Source organism: Halichoerus grypus, chromosome 15 (assembly GCF_964656455.1).
Source record: "Halichoerus grypus chromosome 15, mHalGry1.hap1.1, whole genome shotgun sequence".
NCBI classification, from domain to species: domain Eukaryota; kingdom Metazoa; phylum Chordata; class Mammalia; order Carnivora; family Phocidae; genus Halichoerus; species Halichoerus grypus.
This window is the reverse complement of record NC_135726.1, coordinates 1,317,911-1,342,003: the sequence shown is the minus strand read 5'-3', so window position 1 is coordinate 1,342,003 and position 24,093 is coordinate 1,317,911. Positions and strand designations below refer to the sequence as shown.

The window sequence follows — 24,093 nt, the reverse complement described above, 5'->3', positions numbered from 1 at the left end:
ACAGATGGGGAAGTCGAGGCAGAGAGCGCGGCAGTCGCAGCCTCGGGGACTGTCTTGAGGGAGGCTCTGCCCTCTCACCCCTGCCCTCCCCTGAGGCTTCTCCTGGGCTCTTAGTGCATGCTGAGCTCTGCACACACGTTCCCTGCTGCCCTCCTCACGGCGCCCTCAGGGCAGGGCCCTGCTGCACGTCCAGAAACTTCCACTGTTCATCGTTCTCCCAGCCTTCCCCAAAGGGACCTATGGCCTTTTCCCAGGACGATAGCACACTGCACCGTTCGGGGACACTGATCCAGGAGGCCCCAGCTGCACTCCCTGAGGGCAGGTGATCCGTGGGGTTTTAGCTCCGGCCTGCCCCAGAGTGGCAGGGCACCCCGAGCCTGTCCTATGGCTATTTCCACGGTTCCGGAATGCACGATCAGAATGGACATAGCCAGCCACTAGCGGGATCCACAGCCCTTACCCCAGAGAGGTGAAGACATCACCCGAAGCGCACCCAGTAGGGAGCTGCCCGAGGGCTCGGGGGTTCAAGCCAGGCCGCCTAACCGGATGCAGGGCAAGAGTGCGCACACCTTCCCCAACTCCCGCTGGGTGTGGGGGTGGGGGGCTCTCTGCCCTGGGCAGTCCCAGGCTGGCTCTTGCTGAGAGGAGTCTCCCATTGGCACAACCGCATCAGAGGGATCGGGGCTGGGGCTCAGTGTCCCCCCAGGGCAGGCTGACCGCTCCTTAGCCACGCACAACGCACGCTCCGAGGCAGAGGAGATGGCGTCCTCCCCAGGATAGCCACAGAGCTGGGCACCCCCTGTGCTTCCTGCACGCGTCGGGGGGTCACCTGCAGAAGGCCACTCCGGGGCCAGGCTGTGCTCCAGGCCTTGGGGCCGCTGGGAATGGGCCACGCCGCTGTTCCCCTGCAGGAGCTCGTGGTCTGGCTGGTGGTGCCCGGGGCTGGGGGGCGGGAGAGGCAGTCACTAAGCACATAGCACCTGGGGAATGGTGGCAAGGCTCAGACAGGTGCCTCCAAGAAGGGCATCTGGTGGGACTAGGCAAGACTAGGAGGTGGGGAGCAGCGCGTCCCCGGGGCCGACCCCAAGAAGAGGAGAGCAAGACCCGGGGAGGCCAGGAGGCGGCACGGGTCTGGCCAGCCCTTCTCTGGGGGGAGAAGGGCACGGTGAAGCAGCCCGCGTCCATCACAGCACTCTGCGAGCCAGAGCCGGGACCCACACCCACCGCCCGCGTACTGACGCGGCAACACAAGCTGGAGGGGGGCCTGTGGGAGAGCAGCTAAGGAGAGGATGACGCCCTTGTGAGGTCCCTGGCCAGAGTCTGCAGGGGGCTGTGGGGTCCCCAGCCCCGGGACGGTCAGCACTCCCCACGCGGCCGTCCGGGGCCAGTGGGCACGGCAGTGGGCAGGCGGGCACTTGCCGGTGGCCGAGCAGCTGCACGCGGTCTCCCTCAGCTGCAAAGGCAGGGCTGCTGTAGCCGCTTTATAGGTGAGGAAACAGGTATGGGGGGGGGGGACCAGCCTGTCCCTGGAGCCCTAGGGCCTGGGCACAGCCCCCGGCCCCGCCAGGAAGAATCCATCCAGAGGGCCAGAGAACCCGCCCGTGGCCGGCTCTGTGCAGGGCTGACCGGGACCCAGAAAGCCAGAGCCCAGAGCTTTCCCTTGTCCCGGCATTTCGCAGTGCGTGGCCATGAGAGCCGGGAAGTGTGTGAGTGTGAGTGAGCATGCCTGCGTGCACGGACACGTGTGGACACATGTGTGTACATCTGGTGTGTGTGTGTGTGTGCACGTGTGTCGTGCCATACTATAATATGACACAGCGCAAGCCATGATGGCAAGGTGCACAGGCAATCTTGAAAGTTCAGATGAAATTCATTTCATGCAATACGTTATATCCAAACTACCGTCCTTCCAATGTGTATTCCTTCTACAATCAAGGGGGTCAGTCTAGCTTCTTGAGACCTGGAGTGCGTTTTATATTTAATTGGAGTCTTGGTTCCAACCAGCCACGTGCGAGCACTCAGTGTCCACGTGTGTGCGTGGCCACCGTGCACCCTTGGTGTCTGGGTGGCCCTCACTGGAGTCCCTGGCACCCACCCCTCGCAGATTCCACCTCCCTGCCCCTTTCCCCCACGTCCTCCAGGAAGCCCCTCCAGACTACTCTTCCTTCCCTGAGCCTCGGTTTCTTAGACTGGGGTCAGTGGCCCCAGATCAGACTCCCTGCCTCTCCCAGCCCTGCTGGATCAGAACCAATGGTGGGGGGGGGGGGCTGGGACCTGCACGCTCCCCCCGCAACCTTGTCCGCATGGAAGTTCAAGACCCTATGGGACTCTCGTGTATTCTTCCCCATATGCCGTGCACCGGGCACACAGGGTGGCAGCTCACCTCCAAAGCACTGCCCGTGCTCCTTGGGATGTCTCGAAAACTCCTAACCGTCCCTCAAAACCCACCTCGGATACTGCCCTGCCTTTCCTCGGAGAGGGCTTCCCTCCTAAGGCAGCACGGTCCCCTCCCCTCCTTGCTCCTTCCAAAATCCACCCTGTGGTGGGGGGGGGCCACGTCTCACGTCCCTGGAGTGCCTGTCCTCTCCGAGTTTCTGGAGCCTGGCCAGGCCCAGGCACAGAGCGGCCTCGAGCGTCGATGTGGGCTGACTTCGGGCATGCGTGGGTGGAGCAATCTCTCTGCAATCTCAGGAAAACATCTGGCTGCAGGACCTGGCAGGAAGCTGACCTCCAGGGTACCACTCAGCTGGCAGCTGTGCCCATTTATAAATACATGCTAAACTCGGACCGGCCCACATGCATTCCTGCTCCCCACCCTGGAGTGCCCTCCCAGCGGAAGAAAGACAGCCGGCGGCCCTCTGGGCCTGGCCACGGCGGTCACTCCCGGTGAGTGGGAGCGTGCCCGATCCAGGGTCAGCTCAGGGCCTGCGGAATCCGACTGTTATCTGAGCACGCTCGCCGACCTCCCCAGCGCCCAGGCTGCATTTAGCACTGGGAAAGGCTCCCCATGCCGGCAGCGTGCTTTTCTTGGATGTCTAGGCTGTATTTATGCCGGGCCGGTGCCTGGGGAATAATTAAAGTCTCAGAAGCTGCCGGAGGGGCCTGCCTGCTGTTGGGCAGTGGGCACCTGGGCCTGTGCCCTGAGGCCTGAGGCCCTCTTGTGCCGTGTCCCCCAGAGCCTGTTGAGTAAAAGAGCAAAACTGGAATTTACCCAGGCGGCTCTGAGCTAAGCCCCACGGGGACCCAGAGACCCCGACATGTCGGGCCCGAGGAGGGGCTCAGGGCGAGAGTCTGCGGATAGGCATGGGGCTTTGTCATGGTACTTCCACACCTCCTCCAGCCTCGGTCTCCCCACCTGTCCTGCCTCCCAGGACAGGGATGAGGGCCTGTGTGTCTGGCGATCAGCCTGAAAATGCTTTGCTCACCAGGGGCCAGGACCGGTGTCCGCCGACAGACATTGTTCCACCAGAAGGCGGAGTGGATGCGGCATCCCCAGCCTTCTGGCCCCCAGGCGTCTGGGGCACGTGCCCTCAGGAAGAGTGGCAGGGCCCCTAAGTGCAGGCAGCCGTGGGACCTCGGCAGGAAGGGGCTCACTGTACACCAGCGCCGTCAAGAGAAACAGGATGCAAGTCATGGGGTCATGTCAGACTTTTCAGTGGCTGCATGTGGAAAAGAAAGAGGGGCCGTGAATTTCGTGATACAGTTTCTTTAACCGACATAACAGAATGCTTCATCCCAGCATGTAGTCTGCATTTGTGGGAATTATCAGGGAGACGCTCTGTACCTTTTGGACTCGGTGTTGAAGGCGGGGCGGGTTCGCCGGCATGGGGCATCACGGCGTGGCAAGCACCCGGGGCAGCCTGCGGGGAGTCAGGACGCCCCACGTCTGCGCAGCGCTCCCTCGGGTCATGCGGGCATCTCCCCCACTGGCCGGCGAGCTCCTGGAACCGGCCAGGCCTGCTCCTTTTGTGGCCCCGGAGTCCAGGAGATGTGTGTGTCCAGTGAGCGACTGAACGAGAAACACAGTGTCTGCGGGAACTCGGCACTCGGGGATCACACGTGCTCTCTGTCCTCATGGTCCCCACAGGCTCCCGGCCCATCCCAGGGCACCCAAGCCCCCGTCCTGTCCTGGACTCCCTCCCTGCTCCCCGGGACGGCTTTGCACCCATCGGCCTCTCCACCCTGGGACCCGGGCGTCACTGCCACACCGTGGTGTGGGCAGCTTGGCTGCTCTGGGCGCCCCCGGGCGTGAATCGGCCCCGGCACCCCGCTACCTGGCGACAGACTCTGTAGGCGGGCCTCAGGAAGTTGTGGGGGGGTTTGTGTTGTGATCGGGGACAGCAGGCCGGGGGGGCAGGGCGGGAGGTCGGCGGATTCGCACATCTAGAACGCAAGCCTATGTGTTGTATATGTAAACGTTGTACACGTGAGTGTATCATGCTACATGTTACGAGTGCCGCCGTGTATGTAACTCATACCAACTACGTGACTGTATGTACGTGTGTATAGCGTGTAAATGGCGTGTTCAGCCTGTTGCCAGCCACCCCTAGGCACCGTGGGCCAGGCACCGTGCTGGGACTGTGCCCAGTTCCCTGGAGTGATTCCCACAGGACCCCTCTGTGTAGATGACGCTAGGACATTGTGAGTGGAGGCTCCGAGGTGCACACCCAGCACCCCGAGGAGGGCTTGAACCCCAATTTGCGAACCTAAAGTCTTTCCTCCCCTGCGTTTGGTTGCCCCCCAGCCCGGTGCCAGCCGCAGTCCACACACGTGCCCCCAGCGCCAGGACCTTGTCGTGTGTCTGTCCTGCCAAGTGGCCCCAGTGGGTCAGGAATGCTCACCGCGTTCAGATGGCCCCGTGACTCCCCGCTAGACACAGGTCCCTGAAGGTCATGAGCCTGGGCTGTCCGTGGCGACCTCGGCCGCCTCTTCCCTGGCCAGTCATGTGCCGCAGGCATGTGTGGCTCCTGGGGGCCTTTGGGGGAGTCAGGCCTGCACGGGGCGGTTGCCCCCAGAAATACCCAGCACCCCTACAACATTTCCAGTTCCCGCCTCCCGCCCCCACTCTGGGTCCTTTGTCCTCGTAACCCCACTGGTAGCTTGGCCGTCTGCTCTCTTCTACCTGTCCTTGTGCTTTGGATGTCTCAGAAGTGACAGAAACACAAGTCACCCAGCACAAAAGGGATCTACTGGCTGGTGGGACTGAAAAGCCTGTGGAATAATAAGTGGGCTTCAGGCGCTGCTGGATCCAGGTTTCCAGACAGGGCCTCAGGAGTCAGGCTCTCTCCATGCCTTCCTTTGCATCAGCACCTCTCTCGGGAGACCCTCCTGAGGGTGGCAAAATGGTCCCCACGGCTCGGGCGTCTCTCCCGCCTGCCACACCAGCAAGATGTGCCAGGGAAGCCTCTCCTTGGTGGATCCATGCCCGCGGCTCCCCCAGTCCTCATGGCCCTGGGATGGACGCAGGGTCCTACGGGCCCACCCTTCTTTCCCTCTCCCCCATTCTGTGTCCCTTTGTCATGTGGGTCTGCTGGCCCCCTCCCAGCTGTTGGGGAAGGTTGGGGTAAAGTAGGAGGGATACTGAGCTGGCAAAATTCAGGGTTTTCAGGGGTCTGGGAGAGCAGAGCTGTGCATCTTCTTATGTCGGTAATCTTTGCCCCAACAAATAAATACGAATCCAAGCATTTATGTGGGTACTGAGTAGAATCTGTGAGACAGATAGCGGAGAGCTGGTAGGTTGGTATGTCGGTGGTCAGTGAGGTGATAGAGGATGGATTCTCCTCGGCAGGAATCCTTCTGGACATCTGAGCCCAGGTTTCAGTGTCTGTAGCTGTTGGGAACCCACCCAGGACGACCTCAGGCCTCTCTTGTCCCAGACAGGCTGGGCCCGGACCCTCAGTCACAGGTCAGAGGCGCCCTGTCGCTGCGCGGGGCCGTGCATCCATGTGGAGTGGGTGCCGCACCCATCACACTGGACAAAGCCGGGTCCGAGAAGACAAAACAAAAGCCTCAGAAAGTGCTTTCTACAGGCAAATAAAGAAAATGCTGGAAGAAGCTATCCCTCTGCTTCCCCGGATGGGGCCTTTGATCCCAGCCTCCCGGCTGTGCTGTCGGAAGGACCCCTCTGTGATGTCTGGCTCTTCACCGTGACCAGCAGTGGGGAGTGGCAGTCTGGGTCCTCCTGCCCCTCGTGTCCCACGCTGGCCCTGTGCTCAGGACATGGATGCGAAGTCCGGGGAGCTGCAGGGCAGGCAGGCGGACGGCACCCCGGGGGGGGAGACGGCACTTTCGCAGAGGAACTTGGATCTGGACCTCTTGCTCAGCCGGAACATCCAGGGTGGGCCCTGTGAGCGGACGGCCAGATCGGACCCGTGACCCTTCCCCACCGCAAAGTGGTCATTTTCATGGGTCCAAGGACAAAGCAGGTGATGAGAACATCACTCACCGTGCTGACAGCCTGACCCCCGCCCCCGTCTCGTTTAGTGCCCGGCCACAGGACTCTGCCCAGGGCCACCCGAGGAGGAGGGCCAGGCGGTGCCTACAGGCCAGCAGGAGCCCTTAGACCCCGGGACAGGGCACCCGGAAGGCAGGGGTCACACTCCAGGCCCCCCATTGGCCCAGGAATGACACAAGCATGGTGGGCCCTGACCCACTGAGCTGTGTGGCCGCAGACAAGTCTCTGCACCTCTCTGGCCTTCAGTTTCCCATTGAGGAGAAGGGGATTACATCATCCTGCCAGCCTCTCGGATTAGCATGACAATCAACCAGGTGGTGGGAAGAGAGGGTCAGGGTGAGCTGCTCGTCACCCGCACCTGCCCGCGTGGCCATCAGTGGGGAGCGCGAGACGTTGGCCCTCATGGTGGAAGGGGAGGGGGGTGCCAGGGGGAGAGCCTGACCTTTGGGGTAGGTGCATCCAGTTCTGATTCTTCCCCAGCCTGCAGCATGACCTTTGAGCCTCAGCATCCTTGTGACCCCACTCCACGAGACAGCTGAGCGAAATCTGCTGGGTGAACTCGGGTGGGCATCCCAGCTTCCTCCTGGACCTGGCAGCTCGGGTGGGCATCCCAGCTTCCTCCTGGACCTGGCAGCTCGAAGCCTCTGCTGCAGTCAGCCACCACGGATGGCAGCACCGTTGTCCAGATGGGGAAACTGAGGCCCCTGTTGGCAGGCTCAGACCTTTTAGGGTGAGTCACCCTAAAAGTCACCTTTTAGGGTGACTTCTGCGGCTCACAGAGCATTTGCAGCTGGGCCGGGCCGCGGCTGTGGGCCAGGCCAGGAAGGAACACAGTGGTCCTTACAAGCTGCCGGGCTCCTTACGAACACTGTGCTTGCACCTGCCTTCCAGAGCCTCCTCGGAGGGACCAGCCTCCGATCAGATCAGCCTCGCTGTGAGGACGGCAGCAGTGACAGGCCTTGGGCTGGCTCAGCCAGGGGTCGGCTGCGGGCTACCCCGTGGGGTCTCTAGTCAGAGGCGGAGGGGAGCTGGGGGGCTGTGCCTCTGGAAGTCCTAGGCCAGCCGCTCTGCCTGTTCAGTGAGTTAGCAATCAGCTCTGTTCTCAGGGCAGCATGGGAGTGTCTTGCAGGACCCCAGCACAGTTGAACAGGCCCAGGGAAGGCAGCCAGGGACAGGACAGGGGACAGGAAGCGGCCCAGAGACAGCAGGCCAGTGTCTCCTTCTAGGGGATGGAGGAGCATCTACTCTAGGGGGAGGACAGGCCGTGTCGTGGGTCAAGTCTGGCTCCCCAACCCCTAGCCTCCGCTCTGGCCTGCATGGCCCTGGGGCCCTACAGAAGCTCAAGCAGAAAAGGGATCCAGACTCAGTTGGCTGCATAAGGTCCCTCCTCCCACAGGACCCCAGGCTGACTGGGAATAAGCCCAGGGGAGGGGACAACTTGTCCCTTCTTCTAGCCATGGGACAGAGGCTGTTGGTGCTAGTGCCGTGGGCACCGGGGCCACCCACTCCACTCATGTCAGGTCCTCTTTCAGGGTAATGAGGGTTACATGGTGGGGCAGTTGCTTACTGCAAGATTTTGCTTCCTTAGCCCTGCAGTGAGCCGGGGGCTAAAGTATAGCAGTTAAGACCGCACGACCCAAATTCCAGTCCTGACAATGGATCGATGGGTGAATGGGTGGGTAGGGTAGGAGGGTGGATGGATGGATGGATGGATGGATGGATGGATAGATGGATGGATGAGTAGATGGATGGGTGGATGGGTAGGTGGTGGAGGGGTGAATGGATGGTAGATGGATGGATTGATGGATGGATGGATAGATAGATGGATAGGTGGGTGGGTGGGTGGATGGATGGATGGATGGATAGGTTGGTGGATGGAGGGATGGATGGATGGATGGATGGATGGATGGATGACTATGTTTTCCAGGCAGTGTGCCAGGCTGAGACACAACTGTGTACCTGTCAAACTAGGCTCTGTCCCCCAGGAGCTTCCTATCTAACACAGGAGGCCATTAATCCAGGTGAACAGGTGTGTGGAGGACCCTGAGGTCATGAGCAGGCCCTGCACCTGTTGCTGGATGATGAAGTCATAGAAATGTCATGAGGGAAGAAGACAAGGAGACAGTGAAGGGACACTGCAGTGGCGAGAGCCTGCTACATGAGCATGTCGAGTTCGAAGGGCCGCGTGGAGACAGACATTGTGCATCCCAGCAGAGCCTCAGTTTCCTCTGGGCCAGTGCCTGTGCTCCAGGCCTCCACGGTTGCCTACTTTCTCTAAGCCCACACGAGGACTATCTCTGCCAGGAGCTGGGGGCACAGAGAGGGGCCAGGCCCCATGCATGCCTCTGAGTACCTCTCCTCCAGTTCCTGGGAGCTCTCTGTCCAAGTACACCCCCATTTGTCTCCCTCACCCGGTTCTCCCCCTGGTAGGGACACAAGCTGGGGAGGGCAGCCGGGGGCTAAGCCAGGGTCACGCGGCCAGTCAGGCTTTGCTGGGGTCTGCTGATTCTCTCATCTGACCAGCCTGCATGGAACAGAAACACCCCATAAAAAAGGCCAGCTCAGCCTAGGAAGATAAAACTGTGAATGCCAACACCCAGCCACACATACCAGAGGTCAAATATGTGGGAGATATGTATGGATCGGGACACTTTCAACTTTTACAAGGTCCAGACCCTTGGAGGGGGAGGAGGACGGGCGGAATGCAGGAGTCTAGGAGAGAAGCACAGAGCCCAGGGGCGAGGCCATCCCGAGGCCGGGGCGGTGGTGCGCGTGGGTGCGCCTGTCCAGCAGGGCAACCCCGGGGCGTGGTCCGACACCCCATATGGCTTAGCAGTCACCCTGGGTTTTTCTCCAACACCGGAGAGTTGATAGTCGTGCAAACCGCTCTGAGTGCATTTCGTAGCCCTGCCCTTACTCTTGCAGCATTTTTAAAAGCAAATCCCAGATGCCAGATCATACTGCCGGCAAAGACTTCCAGAAAAGTAGCTGGCCCTCCAGGGACAAGCCGGTGGTCAGTAGTTGGGTGTTTCAAAGAGTGTAGTAATGAGTTACCAGTGCGAATGAGTCGTTGGCTTTTTTAATTGAAGCGAGAGTGAATTTGAGGCCTTCCCTGTGGCTGTATCCCTTTTCAGTCCCATTCTGTGAGGCCCTCTTGGCAGGCGAGGAAGGGAAGGTCAGGAAGGCCCGCCGTAGCTGAGCCGCTGGAAGCGACGGTCCCCGGAGCGTGGACGTCATCTGTGCCAGTTCTCATGGGAAGACCCGGAGGCCTTAGAAAACTTGGGCTAGGATCAAGTGTAGAAAACTTTGGAAACCTCTGGTGCAGGATGGTTGCTTCGAGTCCATGCACACATGTGCTCACGGGGGGCTCCTCCCTTCTGAGTGGCAGGGTGGGGGACAGAGAGGAGCAGCCGGAGGGAGGCACCGACCACTGGGACAGAGCTGAGCCCAAGCGGGCACGTGAGGAGAAAGGTGAAAAAGCAAGTCACAGGGTGGGTCAGGCCCCTCAGGACAGCCAGCTGCCGGCCGAGGACAAGACCGATGCCCGGCAGAGTCACCTGTGAGCCCCCATATGAGGATGTATTGGTCACAGGGGGACAGAACTCCACTCAAAATAGGTTAAGCAAACGGAGACCATTTGGCTCAAAATGGGGCAACACAGGGCATGTGTCAGGCATAGCTAGATCCAGGTGCACCAACAGTGGCAGGAGTCCGGTCTACTGGGAAGGGGAGAGTCATCCCACTGGAACCACATGGACAGAGAGGAGGGGAGGGGTGCTCCCCACAGCACACCCAAGTCACCATTGCCAGAAACAGGGAGAGGGGTGCTGGACAGGCAAGAAACGGATGTCCACCACCAGAGGACCATTGGCAGCTGCAGTGGTGGCCCCAGGGTGGGGACGGGGCTGAGCAGGAAGACTCAAGCCCTGAACCTTGGGGTGCAGCCCCACGCAGGAGGGGGCTGCAAGCTGGCAGCTCCCTGGTCACATCCACTCAGCATGTGTGTCTGGTGTGGCCTCAGGCTGTTTTTAAAATCACAGAAGTCCACGAAAATACCCATGCTTCTGTTGGAAACCTGAGGGAGGCCTCCGTGCTGTGGCCCGGATGCCACCAGGAAACGGCCGTGGTGGGGGGAGGGGAGCATGAACAGGCTGGGGCGCCCCCGACAGCCACCCCCAGCTCCTGCCTCCTGGGGTCTCATCCAGCCCCTCGAGGCCTGCGGGGACTGTCGCTGGAAGAGGGTGGGCACGGGCCCCGGCACAGCTGGCAGGCATGAGACTTTGCTAACCGTAAGTGGGAGCAGAGCCAGGGCTATGGGGGTGCTGCGGGCCCCCCAGGAAGTATGCAGGCGAGGTCGGGAGTGTCGGGCAGTCAAGGCCAGCCCCTCCCAGCCGGCCCCATGGGGCCGCAGCGTCCTTCCTGGTCGGAGCCGGCCCGCCCCGGGGCCCAGGCCAGAAGTGCCCAGCAGCCCCACAGCCCTTGGCCCCAGAAGCAGAAAGGCCCCTGCCGCTCAGCAAGGCAAGCTGGCCTCTGCGGCCCCCGCCCCCCAAACACACACACACTGGAACGTCTTGGCTGCTGGTGAGCGCTAACGTGGCTCTGTTGCTTTGGGGGACTTTGAAGGAAACTAATTAAAACCAGCTGAGATGTGAAAAGCTGGACGGTGGCAGGAGCCAGGGACAACTTTCCACAGGGCCCGGAGCGAGCCGCCTCGCCGCCGCCATGAGCCACCGTGTCCGCCGGGCCTGCGATGGCCCCGGGCCAGGAAGCTGCCCCCGTGCGCCCGGGGGTCGGGGGGCCGGGGGATCGGGGGGTGCTCAGGGCTCAGGGTGGCTGTGTGGGGGTGGGCGGGCGGTCACTCGCCGTGACCCCTAGAGTCCCCGTCCCCCAGCCTGGGTTCACGCCCTCCCAGAGGTGCCCTGCAGAGCCTCCTCCCCACCCCGCCACCGCCGCCCGGCTGCCTCGCGAGGCCTGCAGAGACCCGCTCTTGGATTCTTGTCATTATAAGCATCCCCTGCTCTGCGTCAGGCCAGACACCGACCTTTAAGCGAGAAGGCCGGGCGCACGCCCTCCGCGAACTTGCAGACCCTCCCGCGCTCGCCCGCCAGCAGCTCTGGCCGCACCGCGTGGTCTGCTGCGCGTTAATCCAGGGTGGGCGTCTGCAGGCGCCGCTCTCCCTCCCTCCGCAGGAGCCTCGGGGGCCGGCACAGGGTCCTCACGAGTTCCGTCGATGCTCTTTTGGGGTGTCAGGGTGCTTTCATGCCCTATAGCCTTCTTCTTACATAAAAACTGGTGTGCACGTTTTGTTTGGGGGAAAAGGGCCAACAAGGTGTGCCTGCAGCGTGGGAGGGGGTGGTGTGTACTCGCGAGCCCCTCCAGACGCCCAGAGCCCCGGAGCCTGGGCGCTGGCGACTGGCCGGGAGTGGCAGGCCCGAGTGGCATGGAGACCGTGGGGGCTTGGCTGGCACAGAGCTGCCCTGGGCCTCCTGTCCACTGCGTGCACTCACACCGGCCCGTGCATAGCTGCGTCTGGAGACCCCCGGGGTGCTGGTCCGTGCCGAGAGTGGGTGACGCGGCCGTGGGCGGGGCCCCTCTGCTCCGCGTGATGCAAAGGAGGACAGAGGCTGGGGAGGGGCGTGCAGTGGCATCTAACGCCCCGTCCCCCTCGCTGCCGCTGCCCAGCGTTGCTGGTTCTGCTTCATTCTGTGTCCAAGTCCACCATCGTCTCTCTGAGGGTCCACCAGCTGTCCGGCCCGGAGTGAAGTCCCTGACGCACGCTATCTCACTGAAATCCCCCACAACCTGTGTGGCAGGTGCTGTCGGGGTCCCCATTGTTTGCAGGGGGACACTGGGGTGTGGACAGAGGTGTCATGACCCACACAGCTGGATTCCACACCTGCACCTAAAGTTCTACCTGTTTTCAGAGTGTTCCCAGCCACCCCAGCCCCACCTGTGACCCCAGATTTGAAAGAAACCAGAGGTGATGGCGCCCCGAGCCGTCAGGGCCCCCGAGGGCCTCGGAGCGGCAGAGCCCAGTGTCCTGCCCGTTGGGACGCCTGCAGTGGGACAGAGGGGCCACCACACGCACACACGCAGCCCGAGCGTGCCCACATGCATGTGCACGTTCACCCACACACAGGGCGCGCGCACACAGCGCCCTGACTCCCGCCTCCTCGGAGCCAGCCCGGGGCAGGAACCTGGGAACAGGCACCACCGGCAGGAGGTGCAGGCTCGGCTCCAGGGCAGGCCCCCCTGGGCTGGGCTGAGACACCTGCAGCAGGTGCGTGCCACCCCATCCTTCCCTACCTGATGCTGTCCCCACTCAGGAGCCTCTGATGACCCGGGTCTCTAGTGGATGAGAAGCCCCCAGGAGCCTGGGGTGGTGGGACCCCGTAAGGCAGGTCCCCATGCCCACCGCCCCCTGGCGCCCGCCTGATTCAGGGAGGGGCCCAGCTGGGTGACTCAAGCCCCATTGCGCCTCTCAGGCTCCCCGGTGGGCCCCCCCTGCAGGCCCTCACTGGTCCCCGCCAGCCTGCTCTCAGTCCACCTCCTCCAAGGCCAAAGGGCGGGGATGCCTGTACTGGGCACCCCACCTGCTACCAACAAGAAACACGGCCACGGTGCCTGTTCCAGCCCCTGGCAGCATGCCTTGCTTCTTCCTACTTCGTCTCCAACTGATGAGAGCAAGACACCCAGAGAGCCGGGAGAGAGGGCCCTTCTGCGGGGTCTCCGCCAGCGCACCCTCTGAAGCCAGCAGAGCGGGGACTTGTCATTCAGCTGCGCCCCTGCTCCCAGCCGCCCCTCTGCAGTGGGCCCCTCTGTAGCGGCTGCTGGGGGCTGGGGGCTGCGCCTGGGTCCTGCAGCCAGAGGCCCCAGAGTATGGCTGGAGTTGGAGGCTCCTGCCCGTGGATGTCCCCCCCCCCCCCAGGTGCCCTGGGCTCAGGTCAGTGTGCTGGGAAAGGAAGTCCCCCACCTCGCTGTGACTCAGTTTCCTCCCCTGCAAAGCAAGGATGACGTCCGTGTCAGTGACTGCTCGGACCCCCTCTTCCCCTTCAGGGTCCTGGGGACCCAGCCAGCCCCTGTGCTCCCCAGACAGGGACGCGGCCCTTTCCAGGTGGGCCAGCTGATGGCAGAGCAGGGAAGGGGCAGGGGTGCATGCTGTTAGTGGTGGTCGGGGTCGGGGTGAGAGGCAGAGGCCACAGGCTTGAGCACCCTGTCTGCTGCCTTAGGCCCACAGCACTCAGCCCGCCCCTCCTGGCCACGCAGCCCCCGTGGCCCCAGGCCTGAGCTCGCCCTCTGAGTGTGTATCACAGCCTGCGGTGTGACCTGGGCTTAGGCTCCCTGAGTCCTGCTGTGGGGGACCCACAGCTCCTTTGCCAGTAAAGGGTTTCCCTACCCACGGGGCTTCCGGAAATCCTGAGAACTTCCCAGGCCACAGCCTGCCTTTCACCAGCCATGGGGTCAGGACACCTGTGTTCTGGAGGCCCGATGGCCCTGAATGGGGCTCAGTGGGATGGCAGCCCCATGGCGTGACGTCTGTGTCCCCACGCGTGGTCATGTCCCAGGGCCTGGCAGAGGTGCTTGGTTGAGGTTCCTAGAGGGAGGGAGGGAGGGAGCAGGGCGTCCGAGGTTGGCACAGCCTGGACTGGATGGACACTGCCCACAGAAGGGTCCCTGGAGACCCGTCACAGGCCCAGGCCGGCCCTGGCGGCTTCAGCCCACACGGTATTTAGTTTTACTTGAGTCTGTAGTGTAAGGTTGAAAATGGGCAGATTGCACCCAACAGCTGGACTTCTGCCTTTTCCTGGGGTGTCAGAGAGCCCATGGCTGGGCCAGGTTCGTGGGGGCCATGGCCGTGGGCTCAGAGCTGCAGGGCCGGCATTGGTGCGGCCGGGACCCTGCACGTGTGGCGGGCACCAGCAGGGTGGCCCCCAGGCTCTCCTTGAAGACACACGTGGTCTCAGCCCTGTCCAGGCAGGGTCTCGGGTACCAGGGACCCCGAGGCAGGTGCCGGGACTGACACGCTGTCTTCGGGGACACGTGACTGAGTGGGTACAGGGCACGGGGGTCAAGCAAGCACGGAGGGGGAGGCAGTGGACAAGACCAGGTGGGCCCCCAGCAGGTGACATTCCTGAAGACAGGCCAGCGGGCAGCACAAGCCGGGGCCTACCCGCACCTCCCCCACCTCCTCCGTCCCTGGCGCCACCCCCACCCAGAGTCCCGCATCTGTGGCTTCGGCGGCGGGGAACGTCTGCTTCTGGCTTCTGCCGGGCGGCAGGCGGAGCTGAGCGAGTCCGTCGCTGATAAATTAAAGCCCAGACGGGACGGCCATCTTTTAATTAAAAAAGGAGGCTGATAGGATCCGGAACCTGAGGGGAGAGTAATTACCGCAGACACCGGGCCTCCAAGGAAGCTCATTCATCTTGTCGCTCAGGAGACAGCGCATTAAACCCCACCGTCCCCACATCCCCAGCACGCGAGGGAAGGAGGGCTCCCGTGGGGGCCTCGCTCAGTTTCCAAACATCAGAAGGTTTCCCGGCCTTCGCTGGGGGTGTCGGGGCGCACGGTGGGAATCCCGTAGCTGACTGCTGGCTCACTTACCTCCCAAAGCCTCAGCTTCCTTACCTGTGAAATGGGTCTAAGGCACTCCCCCTGGCTGGCAGGAAGCAGGGAAGACTGGCCCGAGGCACCTCACCCCGAGCCCCGGGTAGCAGGAGCTGAGCCCAGCCCCAGGCACGCTGGCCCCCAGGGGCCCTTTCCTTCCAGGCTCAGCGGTCAGCTCTGCTCTTCCTCTCGCCGGGACCTGATCTCTGTGCTACAGTCGGGGTACGGGGTGGTGGGGTGATAGCTTGCGAGTTTCCCGAGGCATGCCCTGGGCCCCAGCCTCGCCCTCCCTCCGGTGGTGGTCCTCTGCCCACCCTCGGCAGCAAAGGTCTGGAGACCACTCACTCCCTGAAGGCGTGGTCAGTGCACGCGGGGCTTCGTGCTGGGCCCAGAAAGGGACGGCAAACAACGGACTTTTATCACGAACAGTCACGTGTGAATGGGTTGTCTGCGGGAGGACGATGACAATCTTTCCCCAAAAGCCAGAGCCACGGGAAGCTTTGAACACCCTACACCCTTGGGGGTTTTCCCAGTGGGACCCTGAGCCCAGGGGACCAAGGCCCGCGGAGGCTGGGGGCACTGAGCTTCCTGCCCCCACTGGGGCGATGATGAGGGGTCGTGAAGAAGGACCGAGAGCCAGGTCTCCAAGAGGGGGTGTCCGCCCCAACAGAGGCCACGGAAACCTCGGGTCTGTAACCATAGTGTGTGCAGGGTCCACCCTGGGGACGGAGGGCACCAGGATGAGGCCAGCCACCCCCACCTCCCAGCTTCCGCCCATCCCGGTCCCTCTAGCCGCCGTTCCCTGCCTGGCTGGTGCGGATGGGGTTGATCAAGCTGGCAGCCCCCAAACAGGAGGCAGGCCTGTGTGGTGCCCGCCCTTCTCCAGACCAGCTGCTCGGCACCCAGTGCGGTGTCTTCCCTTCTCGGGGGGGTGGGGGGGTGACCAGGAGCAGGGACCCTACCTCCAGCCCCCAGCTCCTGCCCACAGCTGCTTCGAGCATCACTGGAGCACTGCCCTGGCCAGGAGCTCGGTGCCCCCGGTTCCAGGAGCCCAGGCTTCGCTGCTGTGTGGCCTCCAGCAAGCCAGCGCCCTCTCTGAGGTGCATCTGTGAAGTGAGCACAGAAAACTAGGTGCGCCCAAAAATCCTTGTTCTAGAATTACGAGGCCACGCTGCTCGCCAGGCCACTCAAGAAGATGCCTCGCCCGCTTTAGCCTCAAAAAGTGGTTTCCCTGGATCCCCGAGTCCTGCTGCTGGCTGTTAGCATGTCCTCGCAAGCCCTGCCCCGGGTGAGCTGCCTCTCGGCTTTGGGACAGTGGACACTTGGCTCCATACACCCCCGGCTGGGCTGGCGGCTTCCTGGGGCCCCTAAATCCCAGTGTGACCCCTGCATGGCAGACCCTGGCTGTCACCACCCCCATGGTCCCCTGTCCCTCTCCACCGGGGAGAAGAACGTCCCAAGGAATAGGTCAGGGGGTGGCCAGAGTGTGCTGGGGCCGAGCTTGGTACAGTGTTAACATTTAGGGTGCAGGATGCACCCCCCAAACTGAGTGTCGGCCTTGCCCCCAGATACCCCTGCCCTCGGGTGCCAGGGCAGAGCTGGAGGGGCCCAGGGCTGTGCCTCCTGCCCGCGGGCTCCTCCCAGAAGAACGAGGTCCAGAGTCAGAGAGTGTGCAGCCCCTCCACAGCCTTGGTGAGAACACACGGCGACATGTGTGTGCACGTTTGCATAAATCCATATGTGTGTCCGTGCTGGTGACTGTTCACACGTATGGCCGTGTGTGCACGGGGACATGTGTGTGCATGGTTATGGGTGTGCACACATGGGCCTGCGTGTGCTGAGAGGGGGGTCTGGCCCATCCCACAGACGGACTGACTGAGGACTGTAGAGCTTCTCCAAGGCACCCAGAGAGGTTAACCGAAGGCTGGGCAGACCCAGGACCCTGAGAGTGGGGGCTGAGCCAGCCCGGCCAGCAGAACAGGCTGGAGCCCAATCCTCATGCTCCCTGCGGTGGAGGTCTGCGTAGGGGCAGCAGTAAGCCCCAGAGGGCCAGAGAGTGACCTCGGGCAGTGGCTGTGCTGGCTCCATGGTCAGGGAGGACTTCCTGGAGGTGGTGGCATTGGAGCTAGACGAGGGGAGGAGGGAAAGGGGGCCTATCCTGGGAAGGGAATGGCCAGTGCAGGTGCCAGAGGCAGGAGCCCGCCTGGTGTGCGGTGATGCGGAGGGTGGCAGAGGGCAAGCAGGTGCCGGGGAGGGTGGGGGGGTGAGGGCAGAGGGCACAGTGCAGGAAGATCTAGGCAGTGCAGGGTGTAGATCTCTCAGGCATGTGGCGCCTGAACCCAGAGCTCGGGCGTGAAGGCACAGGATTCCCTGCAGCCCCCGGAAGAGTTTTCCCACTGGGTCCCCAGCATGTTGCCCTCCAAAGGACTTCACACCTCTCTTACTTTCAATTCCCCAGCCTCCCTCCGCAGCCCTGCCCTGCCCAGCCTGTGTGGGACGGTGTGCGGTCACTCCCATCCTGCAGGTGAGGGCACCGAGGTCCCTAGAGAGCCAGCCAGGCTCCTGCCACCCGGGACCGCTGGTGCCCGGGGTTCCAGAGGGCACCCGTCAACACAGACGTCGGGGACAGCCTCTGGCCGGGGTTGTGACCAGGCTGGGACTCACGCCTTTGATTTCCGGCAGCTCTCCTAATGCCAGGTGGGTGGTTAGCTGGGCTGGCTAGTGCGTTCCAGACCACGCGGGCCCTCGGGATGTGCCAGACCAGGCCACTCAGGCTCGGGGAGCGTTCCCTGGGCCGGGCTGGACACGGACAGCCGGCTCCGTGTCCGTCTCCTCCTGTGGCCCCCTGCCCCCACTCTGCAGCCCAGCACAGCCCCGACACACGTCGGCCGGACCCTGCCCGTCCCTGCCTGGGATCCCAGGGCTCCCAGCTCACTGGGGATCAGGTCTGCGGCCCCGCCCAGAGGAAGGTGGGTGGTGTCTGGGGGGGGCCGTCTCCTGCCGGCGGTGCGTGAGCGGCTCGGTCACCAGGCTCGGTGTGGCCTGTGGGCATTGGCCGGGTGGCCGACACCTGAAGTCCGGGGAGCGAGGAGCTGCGGCGGGAAGTGTGTTCGCACACCCAGTGCCGGTCTTCGCGGAACAAAAGGACGAGGCGAGGGGCCTGTCTGGGCTGCAGGGTGGACGACGGCCCGTCCTTAAGCGGGAGCCCCCCCGCCCCACCAGCCCCCTCCCTGTCATTTTCGAAGACATCATCTTCTCCCCACGTGCTCTTCTTATCTGCCTGCTGTTAAAGGATCTCAAATATGCACCCCGATGAGGCGGACAAACACGCTTCCTGGCCCCTTTGCAATGCCTGCCTTCACTTTCCCCTAAGTAATTAAGATAAATGCAGCTGATAATTTGCGCAGTATTCTTAAGCGCACCCCCGGGCCACGTCGTAGATATAATTCCACCTGCACAGGGTTATCTGAGCGCTGGGGTAACAGATAGTCTTTAAGCAAAGCGGCAGCGTTTGAAGGAAAAGGGAAGGAGAATGTTGGTAGAAGGAATGTCACTAGGAGCCATGCCACAGTGCCCAGAGCCCGGCTGCAGACTGGGAGCCCCAGCGTGGCTCAGGCCACGGCACTCAGCTCCCCCAGGATCCGGGGCACACCTGGCGGCTCGGCGGGCTGGGGCAGGGGCTGGGATGGGTGCGACGGGCACCGAGGCCGTGGCGGGCACGGAGAGCGGGGCGAACACCACGTGCCACGGCCTTGGCGTGGAGATGGTGGGTACGGCTGCACTGCTCGGGCTCTGCCCGGCCGCGCTCCCAGCGGAGGACCTAGAGCCTCCGGCCCTCCCCGCCCTGCAGAGCTGGCACCAGGCCCCCCCAATGCTGCCCTGCCTCGGGGTGGGGGGGAGCGGTCACGGGGGGGGCGTGCCAGGAGCAGTGCACGCTCAGGGAGGCCGGCAGGGCCAGGGGTGGGGGCAGGCAGCCAGAGGCCGAGCTTGGAACCGGGGGTCAGGGCACCTCTGAGCCAGGAGCCCCCATCCCAGACGGGCGCTGTGCTTGAGAGACCCTACCCCGTCCGTCGGGCCCTGCGTTCCTTCACCGGACCCCGCTCCCGTCCTAAGCCCCCGCGTGTTCTGTCCCGGCCGGCGGCATGCCCGCACATGGCTGCGCCCCCCTCAGCTGCCCCACCTGGGTGAGAGGCCTCCCCTCGCGTGCCTCAGTGTCCCGTCTGTCGTCCGTGAGGGGAGGAGAGGCCTCGCAGGGCAGCCTGGAGACCACGTGAGGAAAGCAGCACAGAGCGTGGGGCCAGGTTCTCTGGTGGGTTCTCTGGCGCTGAGGGCGCGGTGGGGAGGGCTGGTGCGGGAGGGAATGCAGACAGCACCTGAACCCGTGCTGGTCACCTCACGTGGTGCATCCCGGCCCACCTGACCCCCGACCCCCAGCTGGTCCTGACCCTGGCAGGTGCCTCGGGCGGGGGGCTGGGCTGGGGAGCGGGGAGGGGCTCACGCTCGGGCACAGCCCCTCCCTCACCCCCTCGTCGACCCCTCATCATTCCCAAAGGCCCCCGCCCTCCAGAGGCCACCGTGCTGCCCCCGCCGGCCAGGACAAGGGGACAGAAGTCAGATGCCCCTTTCCCCTTGTACTGTGTCTGGGGCAGGAGAAGCAACCCAGCGGAGGAGTTAAATCGCTCCCTGTCCGGGCCGCAGGGCGAGGAGCAGAGCTTCCGTGCCGACCCAGGCCCACGCGTGGCCGGGTCACTGGGCTTGGAAGACAGACCCAGCATAGGCCTGAGGACTCGCTGGGTACAAAGCCTCACGTACAGCTGGGGGAACAGGCCGGAGGCACAGGGTCACACGGGAGGTCGGAGCCCGGGACCCTGATTGCACAGGCCAGCCCAGGGCGTGGGAGCACGGTCTGCCCGGACCGCGAAGGAGACCCTCAGTAGCCGCATCTCCCTGGTTGGATACACACACAACCAGGAGGGCTTCGAGGAAGAAGCAAACGGGAGAGGACCCAGGAAGCGCCCACCTCTGCAGGTGCCCACTATGCCGGTCGGCACGAATGATGGGGCGTCAGCAGCCTCTTGAGGTCAGGACCCTGACGGTCCCGGAGAGGTCCGGGCTGGCCCTGCTGACCCAGCGCGCTGTCTCCCTGCACGTGGGTGGGAACCAGGAAGGTGGGAAATTAGCGAGGGGGGCACCAAAGGCGGGGCAGGGGTCTCAGGAGGAACAGCCACGGGAGGAAGGGACAGGAGAGCTCTAGGCGGACAGAGAGGCCACAGTGAAATAGGGCAGATTGGGGCGGGGGGGGAAGCAGGAGCAGACGCTAGACGCCGTGCAGGGGATCGAGGGGTCACGGAGGGGCCCCGGGAGTGCAGGAACCCAGGCCTACGGCAGGAGCTGCCGCCCCACACCCCGGCCAGAGCCAGCCGGCACGCCCAGTCTTGAGTTACCCAGAGCGAGAGGGGCCAGGTAGTGTTTCTGAGGGAAAAGGAGGTGCCCGCACTCCTGGGGCAGCCTGGGATCGGAGGGATTGCATCTCCTGACTTCAAAGGGGCCTCAGGCCCGCTGAAACCCACACCCATGCGCACTGAGGGGCCTTGCGAACAGCCCAGGTGGGGGCGGGAACCCGAGACCCTGGGCACACCCGCTGCCCCACCGTCCAGGCCCAGAGGCGGTTCGTCTAGCCCCTGCAGGGGCCGTGGGCAGAGAGTGCCCTTGGGTCCTGCAGACAGAACGTCTGGCCCCCATCCTAGGGCCAAGCAAAGAGGGTGACGGGGTGGCTGAGCTCTGCCCACAGGCTTGGCACCCCCAGGGAGGGGAAGGGGTCCCTGGGATGAGGGCCCCGGTGCAGAGCCACTGTGTCCAGCATGGGAGCACGGTCGCAAGCAGGCCGGCTTCTCATCCCCTCGTTTCACTGCGTGCGTTGTGACACGTGGCAGCTGAAAGCAGCCACCGTCTGCTAGCTCACACGGTTTCCGAGGTCAGGAGTCCAGGAGCGGCTCCGCGGGGCGGGCAGGCTCAGGCGCTCCCCACGGTTGCACTGGAAGGTTGGCAGGGGCTGCAGGCTCGTCTAGAGGCCCGACCGGGGCTGGAGAAGCCACTTCCAAGGTGGCGGCTCCCGTGGCTGTGGGCGGGAGACCTCAGTGCCTCGCACGTGGGCCTGTCCACGGGGCTGCTGAGCGTCCTGCAACGTGGTGGCAGCGGCCCCCAAGTGGGCGACTGACAGAGAGCAGGGCGGAATCCTAATGCTTCGTATGACCTAATTTCTAGAGCCAAACACCCTCCCTTCCCCCATATTCTGTGCATTAGCCAGCCTCCACGCCCAGCCCACGTTGAAGGGGAGGGGATTGGGCTCCACCGTTTGGAGGGAGGCGAAATCAAGGAATTTGTGGCTGAATTTTACGCCCATCATCCCCATGATCTGACAGCTTCTCTCCAAATCACAGATGTACTTGCCCTTTGACCCCCCATCTCTCCTCAGACTCTACCCCGCAAGCCTCACCTGCAGGCTGTTTGTCGTCCTACTGTTTACAGGGGCCATGGGGGGGCGGTGCTGGATGCATAAGGAGCTGTCCCTTCATCCCGTGGAATATTCCGTAGCTGTGTGTGGGTGGAGAGAGGAGCAGACAGACGGACAGACAGGAATATTTTTGTGGAGTCCCGTGGAATGATCTCCAAAACACAGTGTTAAATGCAAAAGGGAAGTAGGGAGCGATGAGCGTAGCCGACTATCCTTTGTTGTGATACTCGTATTTGCTGGTATTTGCATCGAGAAACTCTGGAAGGAGACACGAGAATCTGCCTTCAGTGCTCACCCCGCAGGACTGGGGCAGAGGGCCCACGGGGCCGGGCTCCGCACGAGGCTTCTCTCTGCAGACCTCGGAGCATCGTCTCGGGTTTGGGAACCACATGAATGTGTCCTCTATGCACACATTTACAGCAGAAGGAAATGTAGGGGCACCTGGGTGGCTCAGTCGTTAAGCGTCTGCCTTCAGCTCAGGTCATGTTCCCAGGGTCCTGGGATCGAGCCCCGCATCGGGCTCCCTGCTCTGCGGGGAGCCTGCTTCTCCCTCTCCCACTCCCCCTGCTTGTGTTCCCTCTCTCACTGTGTCTTTCTCTGTCAAATAAATAAATAAAATCTTCAAAAAAAAAAAAAAAGAAGGAAATGTAAAATACTCCTCAAACCTTGGGGGGAAGCAGGTGGCTGACCGCCAGCCCTGCAGGGACCCCCGGGCCAAGCCCCTCAAGCTCACCCATCTCGCTGCGACCCTGGTAGCAGCCCTGCAGGCTCTGCACGGCGCTGGGCAGGGGGCTCCTCTGGCGGGGAGGGGGGCTCTCCTCCTCAGCCACGCACCACATGGATCCTGACACGCTTTCCATTCTCTCGGCAGCCAAGACCTCCTCCTTCCTCAGGAAATTCACCTGTACGGCGACCCAGCTGACGGCCTGACTCCCCAGGTACGTAGCCGGGGACAGCTGGCTGCGGTCAGGCTGTCCCTCGGGCCTTCCGGAGATGCCCTTGGCCCCGCCCCAGATCCCACCCCACCACACCCGGCCGGCTACACCCCACTTTGCGGTAACAGGGCTGCCCGCTGCCTCCCCAAGGGACCTTCCCCCGGACCCCGCCGTGGGGGGCTGGCCCCTGGCTTCAAACCACAGCCCTGGGCACGGGAGGGGGTGTGGACGGCAGGGCATTGGCACACCGGCCCCTCGTTCTGCGATGTCCTCATTGCATGTCGCTTGTGCCAGCGATGGAACAGTTAGGGTTTTAACCAGAAAATGTGTGGGTTTGCACACACTTTCTGCTAGATGTCTTATGAAGAGGTATTGGCTTATTTCACTCTCTGAGAAGATTCTAGGTCACGGATGGAGAGACCAAGGCTAAGCAAGGCTGGTGGCATGCCAACATGGGGCAGGGATCTGAGCCAGGGCCGCTGGGCCCACTGGCCCCCCCCCACCTGCTCCCCCTGCCGGGGGGCACGGCTTGGAGCCTGGATCTGCGGGGCCTTACCTGCCACCCGCTGGAAATCTCTGGAAGCCATGGGGAGGCCCAGGCCCGTCCCCTTCTCCGCACCAGTGTCCCAGGGACCAGTGGCTCGGGGGCTTGTGAGGAAGGCCCATGAGGTCAGAGGCCCTTACCCATCCACACACCTGATCCCGTGGGCTGTGAGGCCCTTTGCAGTTGAAGCCCTGGGCCTGGGTCTGGGGCGGCCTGAGTCCTGCCCTTGGGCTGTCTGGGAAGCTCAGGAGGGGAGGTCCCCCGGGCCAGAGCCCCTCCACTCCGAGTCGGGGCAGGGCTGGCTCCTGGGCCGCCACCCTGGAAGTGGGCCCACGCTCCGGCTGGGGGGTGTCCCCGTCGTCGACGGCCAGGGGGCGTACCTGGAGAGCTGCCCTGGCCTGGGTCAGAGAGCACAGGGGCAGGGCCACCCTTGGCCAGGTGGGCTGCCGGCTCACCGCGGGCCCCACTGCACATCCTGCAGAGGCCACGCTGCCCTTTGTGACCTGACGCAGCTCCCTCGGTCCCTTCCCAGGACACGGGACCCTTTCTACGTGGCCCCAAGCCGCCCTGCCCCTGCCTGTGTCCCGAGTGCCCCCAGGCTGGCCACCCCCACCAGCAAACCACTACCACCTTCTCCAGGTTGCTCCCCCTGATGCCATGAGATGACCGAGCAGCCTGGCCGCCGCGTGCAACCTCGGCCTCCGCAAAGGCAGCAGGATGCAGTCCATGCCCGGCCGTAGCAGGAGTCTCTGCTGCTCACATCTAGTGGCCACATCGAGCCGTGTGGCCAAGCCTGCTGGCAGGGGGACAGGCTGGGACGGTCCTTCCACAGGGAAGGCAGAATCTTGAGTAATAATTCCCTCTCCTCCCCAGAGCCCCAGAGGGAGCCTTCTGAGCAGAGCTTGGGGTGCTGGCCTTCATAGTGATGCGTGCGCCCCGAAGGAGGTGGGCTGTTGGGCCAGCAGCTTCTGTTCCCCCTTAAAAACCCACATAGGTTGCCCAGGTCACCCTGCTCCAAGGTGGTGCCGCAGCCTGGGGGGCC

General features: G+C 63.4%; 1 protein-coding gene across 1 annotated transcript in view; it reads left to right on the top strand.

Annotated features, from left to right (window-relative positions):
* The window catches only part of ZNF469 (zinc finger protein 469), a 42,688-nt gene that overhangs the window by 5,718 nt on the left and 12,877 nt on the right, over positions 1 to 24,093 (top strand). The window contains exon 2 of the mRNA XM_036087559.2: positions 22,444 to 22,510. The gene's annotated coding sequence lies outside the window, so the exon portion shown is untranslated. The remainder of the gene's footprint in view (positions 1 to 22,443; positions 22,511 to 24,093) is intronic.